The sequence below is a fragment of the Cibotium barometz genome, chromosome 41 (genome assembly GCF_041138505.1).
Source record: "Cibotium barometz isolate CiBa-2024 chromosome 41, ASM4113850v1, whole genome shotgun sequence".
Classification (NCBI taxonomy): domain Eukaryota; kingdom Viridiplantae; phylum Streptophyta; class Polypodiopsida; order Cyatheales; family Cibotiaceae; genus Cibotium; species Cibotium barometz.
Window position 1 is genome coordinate 20,505,235 of NC_141086.1, and position 10,198 is coordinate 20,515,432.

At 41.2% G+C, this 10,198-nt stretch overlaps 1 long non-coding RNA gene across 1 annotated transcript; it reads right to left on the reverse strand.

Annotated features, from left to right (window-relative positions):
* Positions 1-3,647: 3,647 nt before the first annotated feature.
* Positions 3,648-6,148, reverse strand: LOC147614761 (uncharacterized). Its single transcript, XR_015262978.1, has 3 exons — positions 5,975-6,148; positions 4,957-5,023; positions 3,648-4,812 (listed from the first exon to the last, which is right to left on the reverse strand). It is a non-coding gene; the product is annotated as an uncharacterized LOC147614761 (long non-coding RNA).
* Between the last annotated feature and the right edge of the window lie 4,050 nt (positions 6,149-10,198).

Sequence of the window (10,198 nt, forward strand, 5' to 3'; positions counted from 1 at the left end):
AGTTAGTGACACATAATGGTTACACGTGTTTGAAATGGGAACATTCTCAAATCATTGTAGGCATAAGAAAGTTGTATCATGCATTATAGTATCCTTATTGTGTTCTCTACATAATGTCTAATCATACGCTTGGTCTTGTGAACTTAACCATTATATATAATTTCATTACATTAATAATTCCAAATGCCAAGAATATACATAGTTTATGGTCATCAACATTAAATACGATATTTTCGCAGAATCACAAAACCATTTGCATCAAGCAATAAAAATTATCACGACTTTAGATCTAATATTGAGTTTCGTCTACAGCAATCATTGCGCATATGGTTCTTTATCATAGCTGTCTTCCACTTTCAATATGGATCTAGTCTTGGATGTTAGTTAAGTTGGACTTGGAAAGGTCATATCCTCTCTTAATGCATTCCCTCAATGCATCTACTTTAAGGAAGACATAAATAGAAAAGTACAATGCATTAAGGAAATGCATTCCCTCTCTTAATGCATTCCCTCAGTGCATCTATTTAAAACAAGACACAAATACAAAAGCACAGCGTAAGATAAAAAGAGAGCGAGAGCAAGGGTAAGAGTAAGGGTGAGATGCAAGGACTTTCAAAGTAGGTCTCGTCTTGTATGTTAAGTTTTGGAAAGGTCACATCCTCGCTTAACGCATCTACTTTAAGCAAGACAAATAGAAAAGCACAATGCAAGCTTAAGAGAGTGAGAGGGGGTAAGAGTATGGGTGAAATGCAGGGACTTCCTTGATCATCTCTCCAAACTCAATGGAGGTCGATGTCGTGAAAACTAGCAACAACACAAAAATATAAACAGCATCATTTGGGCACCTCAATGAAGGTGCTATCAAGAGTCCTTAATCTTCCACAAGATGTTCCACCTGGGATAGATAAATCTATATATGCAGCACAAATGACCAAAATGAATTGCATTTGGGGCTTTATAGGTTTACTGAGGTAGCTAAATAACCATAACCATGATAGAAATCAAATAACAGATTGTGCACTCAATGAAATGGAGCCTCTTCGACTACAGGCATCATGAAATACAGCAATCATCCCTCTTAACCACGGCGCATAGGCAGGTGGTATGGGCCAATCTGTACTGTTGGGTTGCAAAACCTGGGGAATATAATAAACCTTCGGTTTTTGCCTTTGGATACTCCTAACTATCTAGAAAATTTTGGCAAGGCAAACTGGTCACATTCCCCGCTACAGCATCTTGTGTGTAAATCTTAAGTGTCAAACCTGATAGGCTACATGAGGGCACAACATGTCCCAGCAGGGGTGAGGTATTTCAACCCACCTTACAGTGACTCCATGCTAGAGTTCGGCAGGTAAAAAACGCCTCAGCATGACATGATCTTTTTCCTTCATCTCTTTCACTTCCTTATTCATCATCATCAGCAGCACAACCAAACTAGCCCCAGCGTAATCAGCAACACTATACAACTTTAATTCAGAACTTTGGTTTCTAATAACAAGAATTGGCTCCATATTTCATAGAATGTTAAAACAATGTCTCTTTATGAACAATTGTTGTATATACTTACTCCAATTAAAATTTGGATCTTTTTTGAGGTCCAAGCTGGCATTGGCAACTAGTCTCTTGGGAAAAACTCTAATCCAAAGATTTGACACTAGATACTCCTCTTGATTTAAGGAGGAATCTTCCTTGTTTACAGGATGAGGAATCATCATTGGCCAGAGGCACAGCTACCTAACAAACGTAAACCCAAGCCAATCTTTTTGACTAGATTTAGAGACTCAATATCAAAAAGATGGATTGCCCTAGGTCTAGTCACAACAGTGCATAAAGAAAGTCAACACCTCACAAAAGCCTTGGCAAGAAGCAATTGGATCGATCACTCACACTAGGCAATATCTACATAATATATGGCAGATGACAAATTCCATTTTTGCACGCTAACAATAATCTGACACATCTGTTTTCCATTGATCTGGACTCTTCCTCAATGTAGAAGAACGTCCAGGAAGAAAAGTCTATGATACACTACTTAAAGAGCGCAGGTGCATGTATTAAATAGGCTCAGCAGATTTAAGACACCTAGGCTATGATACACACATATGAAGCACAGCCTCTATGGCTGCTCCAAAACCCAAGAATGGGAAGCCCTCAAGCCCAGTGCACAGTTGACCCCTAGAAGCACTCAAGTCCAATGAACAATTGCACCTGCAGGAATCAATAGAACCATAAGTCTCTTTGATGAGAGGCTCCAAGCACTCAAGTCCAATGAACATTTGCACCTGCAAGAATCACTAGAACCATAAGTCTCTTTGATGAGAAGCTATTCAAGTTCATTACACTTCTAGAACGTCTCTTTGATGAGTAGCTATTCAAGTTTATTACACTTCTAGAACATCTCTGAAAGCGAAGGTTCTGACGGAGTGTCTTTAGACTGATTTATTGTGAGCCAGATACCCGACCGTTTGCAAGTTTGGCAGCATGAAAACTCAAGGGCCATGCCCATATTTGATGGCCACTGTTAAGTAACATGCACACTTGTCCTCTGCAACGTGAAGATCCTCCGAAAACCAGACTTCTCGGAAGAAGTAGAATGCATGAGAACTTCTATATATAAACAAGGCCTCAGTTAGTCCTAGTCATGATAGAACATGTAAGCTGTTCAGGCCAGATTTCAACTTCAATGGCCTCTTGCTTGCAGAACAAGCACTTAAGAACTGGGCATTGAAAGCTGACAATAGAACTTAACAAGAACGATTATTTTGGAGTTTACACATCGGAGGGCAGCCCCCCTTGATCTTGAGCAGTTAATCTCCCCAACGAAAGCACCACTAACCCATGCAGTTTTGTAACATGGCTTCTCTACAAAAATAAAAAGCACCTAACAGTAGGAACATATGCATCCAAGCCAGATTATTGTTCCTTATCCATGAATCTCCGCTTGTTCTTTGAGCCCTCTGCCTACTTGCTTACTAACCAGGAACCAAAGCACGGCAGTACCATAAACATCAAAAGCACACTAACAGTAGGAACAGAATCATCCAAGTCAGATGATTGTTCCTCATCCATGAATCTCCACTTGTTCTGCGAGACCCCCGTCAACTTGCTTACTAACCGGAACGAAAGAACCGTAAAGATCAAAAGCACCTAACAGTAGGAACAGATAATTGTTCCTCATCCACGAATCACAACTTGTTCTACGAGACACACCCCTGCCTACTTGTTTACTGATCTGGAACCAACGTAAACCAGTAACATCTGTCTGTAGGTTTCTGCATTAACAGTACAAAACATGGCAGGTAAGATATACAAATGACCTGAACTCCTTCCTGCCTAAACTCCTTACTAAGTTCCAGATTTACACCAGACACACCATGCAAAGCCTCAATTCATCCAGTCATAGCAAATCTTCAAATCATGAAGCTCAGCCATACTTGATGATATCACTGGACACAAATTCATGCTTGGATGTATGCAAGACCAGATAGCGAACTTCTTGTAAGTTTGGCCGCATGGAAATTTGAAGCCTTGCCCATATTTAAAGCCCTATGTAAATTCACATGCACACTTATCCTCTTAACACAAAAAATTCTCCTTGAAACCAGACATCTCAGAAGAAGTAGAATAAATGCATAAGAACTTTGATATGTAGACAAAACCTTGCTTCATACTAGCTATGATTGATCATGAATTGTTCTGTTCAGGTCTGGTTTTGACATCAATGGCTTCAAGCTTGAGGAACAAGCACTTAAGATGTGGGCATTAGAAGCCATCCCAAGCACTGTTATCTATTTTTTGGTAAGAGTCTTGCTCCATGGCTCATAACAGACCATGCAACAATGAACAGGTCTAAATGCAGTCTGCTACAGGAACAAAGTCTTACATCCAAATAATCCATAGCGTAGAGAGGCTAGAGCTGCAACTCAAGCATCGGACTGCATCAAGCACGAAGCAAACTTAATCCTTTTCTTAAATATATCTCTAACATTAAGCCCTAACTTCTAAAGACCAGTGAATAACGGTAGACACATTTTAGCACTTCAATGTACAAGCGAGGCCTCAGAGAGTCAAATCGTCCAGGCATCAGGCATGCTATTCAGTCTTTTTTTGTTTTATCATCACTGGCCTCTAACTTGCAGCCAAAGCCCACACGACCATGACCACGACTACTACACTTCATCATCACTGAAAACACAAACGATCCAGAACAATAGCCCATCATGCATCGCTTATGTCAAGATATCATTCAGGCCTGGACTACTGAGACAGCTAAGCCTAGCTGATAAAAGAACACATTAGACTTCTAACACAAGAGAGGCCTCAGTTCGTCCTAGTCGTATTTTCCATCAGCTATTATTTTCAGCCTTAAGCTTGACATCATTGGCCCCATACTTGCAGGTTTCGCGCTTAAGCAGCCTGGGCATTGGAGCACAGTTACAGCAAGTCTGCCATACTGAAATCAAAAGAAGCTCCTTGAACTACAGCTTGAAAAGGTCTCATTCAAAAAACCATCCTTGTACTAATAACCACTTCACCAAGCTAAGATTGAATTCAGTAGCAAAGCCCTGATTTATTCCAAATTCACATTCTAAATCATTCCAACAATCAAAACTATACAACCAACTTTACAACCTTTGAGAGCCTTGCATCATGCCCAGCAGCTCATAAAGGTCATCCCACACTTTCAAGTTATCAGATAACATGCTAGTAAATATACATGATAACGATGTGGAGCCATTGCAGCATGAAGTAAGAGGCTTGAAGTAAGAGTAGAGGATTCAAACTGCTTTCAGGGCCGGACACTAGCCAATCCTAAATCCCGACAATGAGAAGTCAGCTGTGCAATACAGGCAAGCTTTCCACTGACAAGCCAAAAGCCTAATAAGACTAAGCGCAAATATCTCAGCTATCAGAAGCCAGAAAATTAAGTTTGCTGAAGGTTTTGTACAAGCTTACTTTGGCGGTCAAGGAACAAGTATAACACAGTAATGTTTGCCTTGACTTTTGGGAACACTCCAGAAAGCTGTGAGATTAGAAAGACACAAGAAGCTGATTATTGCAAAATTTAAATGATATTTATGGCATCAGGGGCTCAGTCAAGATATTGCTACAAGGTAGGTTCTCATTGCAAGGGGGAAACATTAAATAGACATCACCTAGAATTACAAAATAGGCTCAAGCTCAACAAGGTTTTGGAAGGTATTAGCCAAAGCATACCCACTGCCCAGTGATTGACTGGGCATGCTGCTAGGGAGTATGGGCACGGCAGACGTATTAATCAATGTTATCAGATTTACGTGCTTCACAACCTGCAAAGCCACACTTGTAGCCTTCACAACCTGCAAAGCCACATTTGTAGCCACAGTAGATGGTAGCATACCTTTCCCTCTGACATAAATGCCCTCGTACGAGCTGAGGAGAGGCCTCTTCGACTATCCTTTCCAATTAGATCGGAAACACAACGAAAAAACCTGCTCTCCACTCTAATTTTTTCTCCTCTCTTCACGAGAGAACCCCAAAAATGTCTCACTCCTTTTTGATAAATGAAAGAGAGCAGGAATGGAGTTTAGAGAGAGATGAGAAGGCAGGCAAGGCTGAAAACAGGGTGAGGGCATGGTTCAACTAAAGATGACAACATAACAAGCACACGTGAAGATGGAGCTCTCTGTTCAAGCCTGCAAGAGCCTTGGAAAGGAAACAAACAGCTCTAGAAGAGCAAGGTTTCATGGATACACCTGTGAAAAATGATACGTGGCCTTGGAAATTCCACACTGCAAGAAGCAGAGGACGCACAAGCACAGAGAGGAATAGAAAACAGAATGGAGAGGCGTTTCTTAAAACGGCAGGAAAACATCCCACGCCCATGAATAAATGACATTGCCCACTCGGAAACCTAAGCAGGAAAGGGGGCTTCGCCACTGCACAGAGAAATAAAGACGAAAACCTAAAGAGAGCGCAGGGGAAGATCACTCACCACATGAGATAACAGTCTGCAACCATCCAGCAGCCATCGCCATGGCTCCTCTTATGCATTAAAACACAGCACACAGAGCGGGGTTTGGTCTACATATAAGAAAACCCTAGGGTTTCAACCTTCCAAAGCATGCTAGGGTTTTGGCTGCAAATGAGCTTTTCACATTGAAAGCCCGGACATGCCACCACTCGGTTTTTGGGACCTAATCAAAGCTCCCTCTTGCAATTGTTTACATATTCATTTTCTAGATTTTTATGACTGCTTCTCGAATTACCTTTAATGTTATAAATAAACTAACAAAATTTTCATACACTTCTGACCAGAAGCTTTGTCATCTTCATACACTTGCGAGATGATGGTTGATTGCCCACCACTGATGAATCACACATTAGTCCCCTAGTAATTAGGAAAAAAAATGAAGATAATAGGAATCACACGTAAGGCCAAGACATAAGTTAAGGGCAAAACATTAAAAAGCATGTATCTTGCAAATATATTATCTTTGAAGCTTCTTTTAGATGGGCCATTCAATTTTCAAAAACCATTAATTGGCATAATGGATACCACTTCAGAGTTCCTCATGCATAGACAAGGCATCTGGGAATTCCATAAACTAATTTTGCTCAGGATGGGATGGGAGTTCAAATAAGCACGGAGGGTAGTGTCGACCAATAAAGAGAATGTGGGGGAGAGAGAGAGCTTGAGTTCCTTGCAAACACACACACAAACACAAGAGAGATGGATGGCTGAATTTTCTTCTATCTTCTTCTCTTCTCTACAACCATATAACTAAAATATAAGAGTACATACATAAAGGGAAAGTACTCTTCTACAACATACAAAGTGATTGGTCTATAGTGTGAACCCAACTATATGAGCTGGCGGTATAACTATGCCATAACTCTAGTACTCCAAAGTGGCTGTCATATAGCGTGTCCTCCACTGGCAGCATATCAACCATGATCGCACCAACCGTGCCAGTGACATAAGTGCAGAAGCAATCACCTAGGCAGGTCATTAATGTCTATCGTAGCATCGATTGAGCTTGATATCTCAACACTCCCCCTCGAGCTCAACTCCACACGTTGTACTCTAAGTAAGCTCTTAAATGTGTGGAGCTTCTCTGTGCCCAATGCCTTCATGAAGGTATCAGCCACCTTATCCTCTGTGCTGACATATACCAGATCTACATCACCTGCTAGAACCCTCACAAAGTGATAGTGCACCTCAATGTGCTTCATTCTAGCATGGTATACTGGGTTACTAGCCAATTGTATGCTACTCATGTTGTCATATCATATGACAATTGCCCTATCCACGAGCTCACCCATATCACCAAGTAGCTTCTGAAACCAAGCTACCTCACAAGTTGCCTAGCAACACCTCTGTACTTTGCCTCTGTACTCAACAAGGCACCTGTTGGCTACTTCTTACTGCTCCAACTCACAACAGCACTCCCAAATAAGAATATAAAACCACTGGTAGATCTCGTGTATGCAACACTACCATCCTCATCATTCCAAAACTTGGTAGAATCAATTTGAAATAACCCATTTGGATGTTTCTTCACGGTTGCTTGAGCACCCCTATATATCACTTTGAACCATTTGACATCAAAGATGAATAGAATAAATGCTCTAAATCCAACCTCAAGAATATCCTGAATAGTTCCACAATACTCAAGATTGTCCTCTATGACATTGGTCTCATGTTTACAGGCTCGACTTTCCTGCTCAAAAGTTACCATCACACCACAATCAAATGTGTTTCTTTCAGAATCCACACGCTTCGTGCGAAAGTGCCTTCCCTCTAACCATATTGCATAATATAGTTTATACTAACATTAAACAAAAGCATAAAATTTAGTATAGTGCATGAAACAAGGTATATACGTGAGATAGAGATGAATAATGTACTTACCTGCTAAGGGTCACATCCTCTTGCAGCATCTGTGTAAGCCAAAGCCATAACAATGACAGCTCTCATGGTTTCCATTCTTGCAACCGGGCTGAATGTCTCTTCATAGTAGTCAATGCCACAAGTCTACGCATAGCCTTTGGCCACCAATCTTGCCTTATACGTGCTCATTGAACCATCAACGTTATGCTTGACTTTATACACCCACTTACATCCAATTGACTTCTTTTCCATAAGCAAAGGCACTAACTCCCATGTTGCATTTGTATCCAATGCTGCCATCTCCTCATTCATGATATCTTTCCATTTCTTATTTCCAAGTGCCTGCTCAAAACAAGTGGGCTCCAATTCCTATATTGCTTTAACCATGTAAGCATAATGATGGACTGTATATCCATCATATCTCAACCTGTCAACATGGTACCTAACTCTCGTAGACCTGCGTACACCTAGATCACTACCAAGTGTCCTCAAAATAGCCCTTGTTCTTCTTACACCAAGAGTAACCACCATAGATGGGATGCCAAGCTCCTCATCAAGGCTCTGCTCAAAGCCATTAGAGACACCATCCACATATGAGTGACCTGCTGACAGATCAGACACAAAAGGTTGATCTACCTTTTCCTTCCCTTCATGTGATACATGTGTACCTACATCTATTCCTCAACTTGCCTGACCATGGGATAACATTGGATCCACTCCTAGAGGACTCTCCAGGTCCACTAAGCACTTGTGATTGTTGCTCTACATGTGGTGCAATATTAGCACTTCTTACATCTGCATCTTCTGTTGCTCTACATGTGGTGCAATATTAGCACTTCTTACATCTGCATCTTCTGTTGCCTTCATTTGCTGGTGTGCATACCAGCTACTCATCTCATCAAAGACAATATCTCAGCTTACTCACATCTCACGAGTGGTAGGGTTATAACATCTATACCCTTTATGCTCCATAGCATAACCAATAAAGATGTATTTCACTTCACCACAGGAACATGCACATATACAATACACCCAAACACTTTCAAGTGAGACACATCCGGTCTTATGCCTGTAAACTTATGTTCAGGTGTCATACCATGAATAGCTGCAGTGGTGGGTATCCTGTTCATAATGTACACAACAATTGCTATTGCTTCTGCCCAAAAATAATGTGGCATATTCTTTTCGGCCATCAAGGCACGTGCCACTTCTGCCCAAAAATAATGTGGCATATTCTTTTCGGCCATCAAGGCACGTGCCACTTCTACAATGTGTCTGTTTTTTCTTTCTGCAACACCATTATGTTGTGGAGTTTACCTGCATGTAAACCGTCTCTTGATTCCTTACTTCCTAGAGAAATATTTTTCCCTACCATCTGATCTCAGGCATTTTATTTGCATGCCTTCTTCCTTCTTGACCAAGGCTTTAAATCTCTAAAAGTGAGAAAGCACATCACTTTTCTCCTTCATGAAGTAAACCCACACTTTCCTAGTGTGTCATCAATGAATGTAACATAATACTTGCAATATTTGCAACCTGCAATTGTTGTAGTTTTGGTCAGTCCACATACATCTGAATGTATGACATCTAATGGCCTTGCATTGACATGCTTTTCATGTGTGAAAGCACATCCAAAGTAAACATCTTGCCATTTCTATTACCCTTTGCAACCAAGAGACACTGATTTTTGAAGTCTTTCACAAGATATCCTTGAGGATTAAAGAGCTCAAGCTCTCTTCTCCCCTACATCTTTTCATGGTATCAGAGCCTGGTTCATGCTAAGGGCTGAGCTGCAAGCAAGAGAAGCACAGGAAGCAGTACGAGGGTAAGAGCTTCAACTACTCTTCCCTATTTGTGTTGGTGAGACTACACCCTTGTCGGGAGCTCTACAGGAGACACCGGCAAACAATCTCTGATTGAGGAGCTTTCTTCGCGGGAGTAAAGCTACAGGGCAACTATATTGTCTTATTGGACGTTGTTTTTTGGGCCGAAAACACGTTTCGGGCGTTTCACGGCCTCCGTTTTTCAGAAAGCAGGCGATTTCAAGCACTCCGGGGGTAAGTCATCGATTCTCTGCAGAACTCTGTTTTAAGAACTGTAGGAAGACATATTGGTTGTGCAAATATTGTGTGTGCTGCAAGGAGGTCAACAGTTGCCATTGGGTGTATGTATGCACATTGAGGTCACTGGTTGTGACATTTGAGTGTACTATAGTACCGCTGTGCAGAAAATACAACAGTTTGTGCATGACAAACCAAAGTGCTGTTTCTAGTAAATTTGTGTGTCTGTCTGGCAAATAATGGCATAAACCAGATTGTTGCTGAG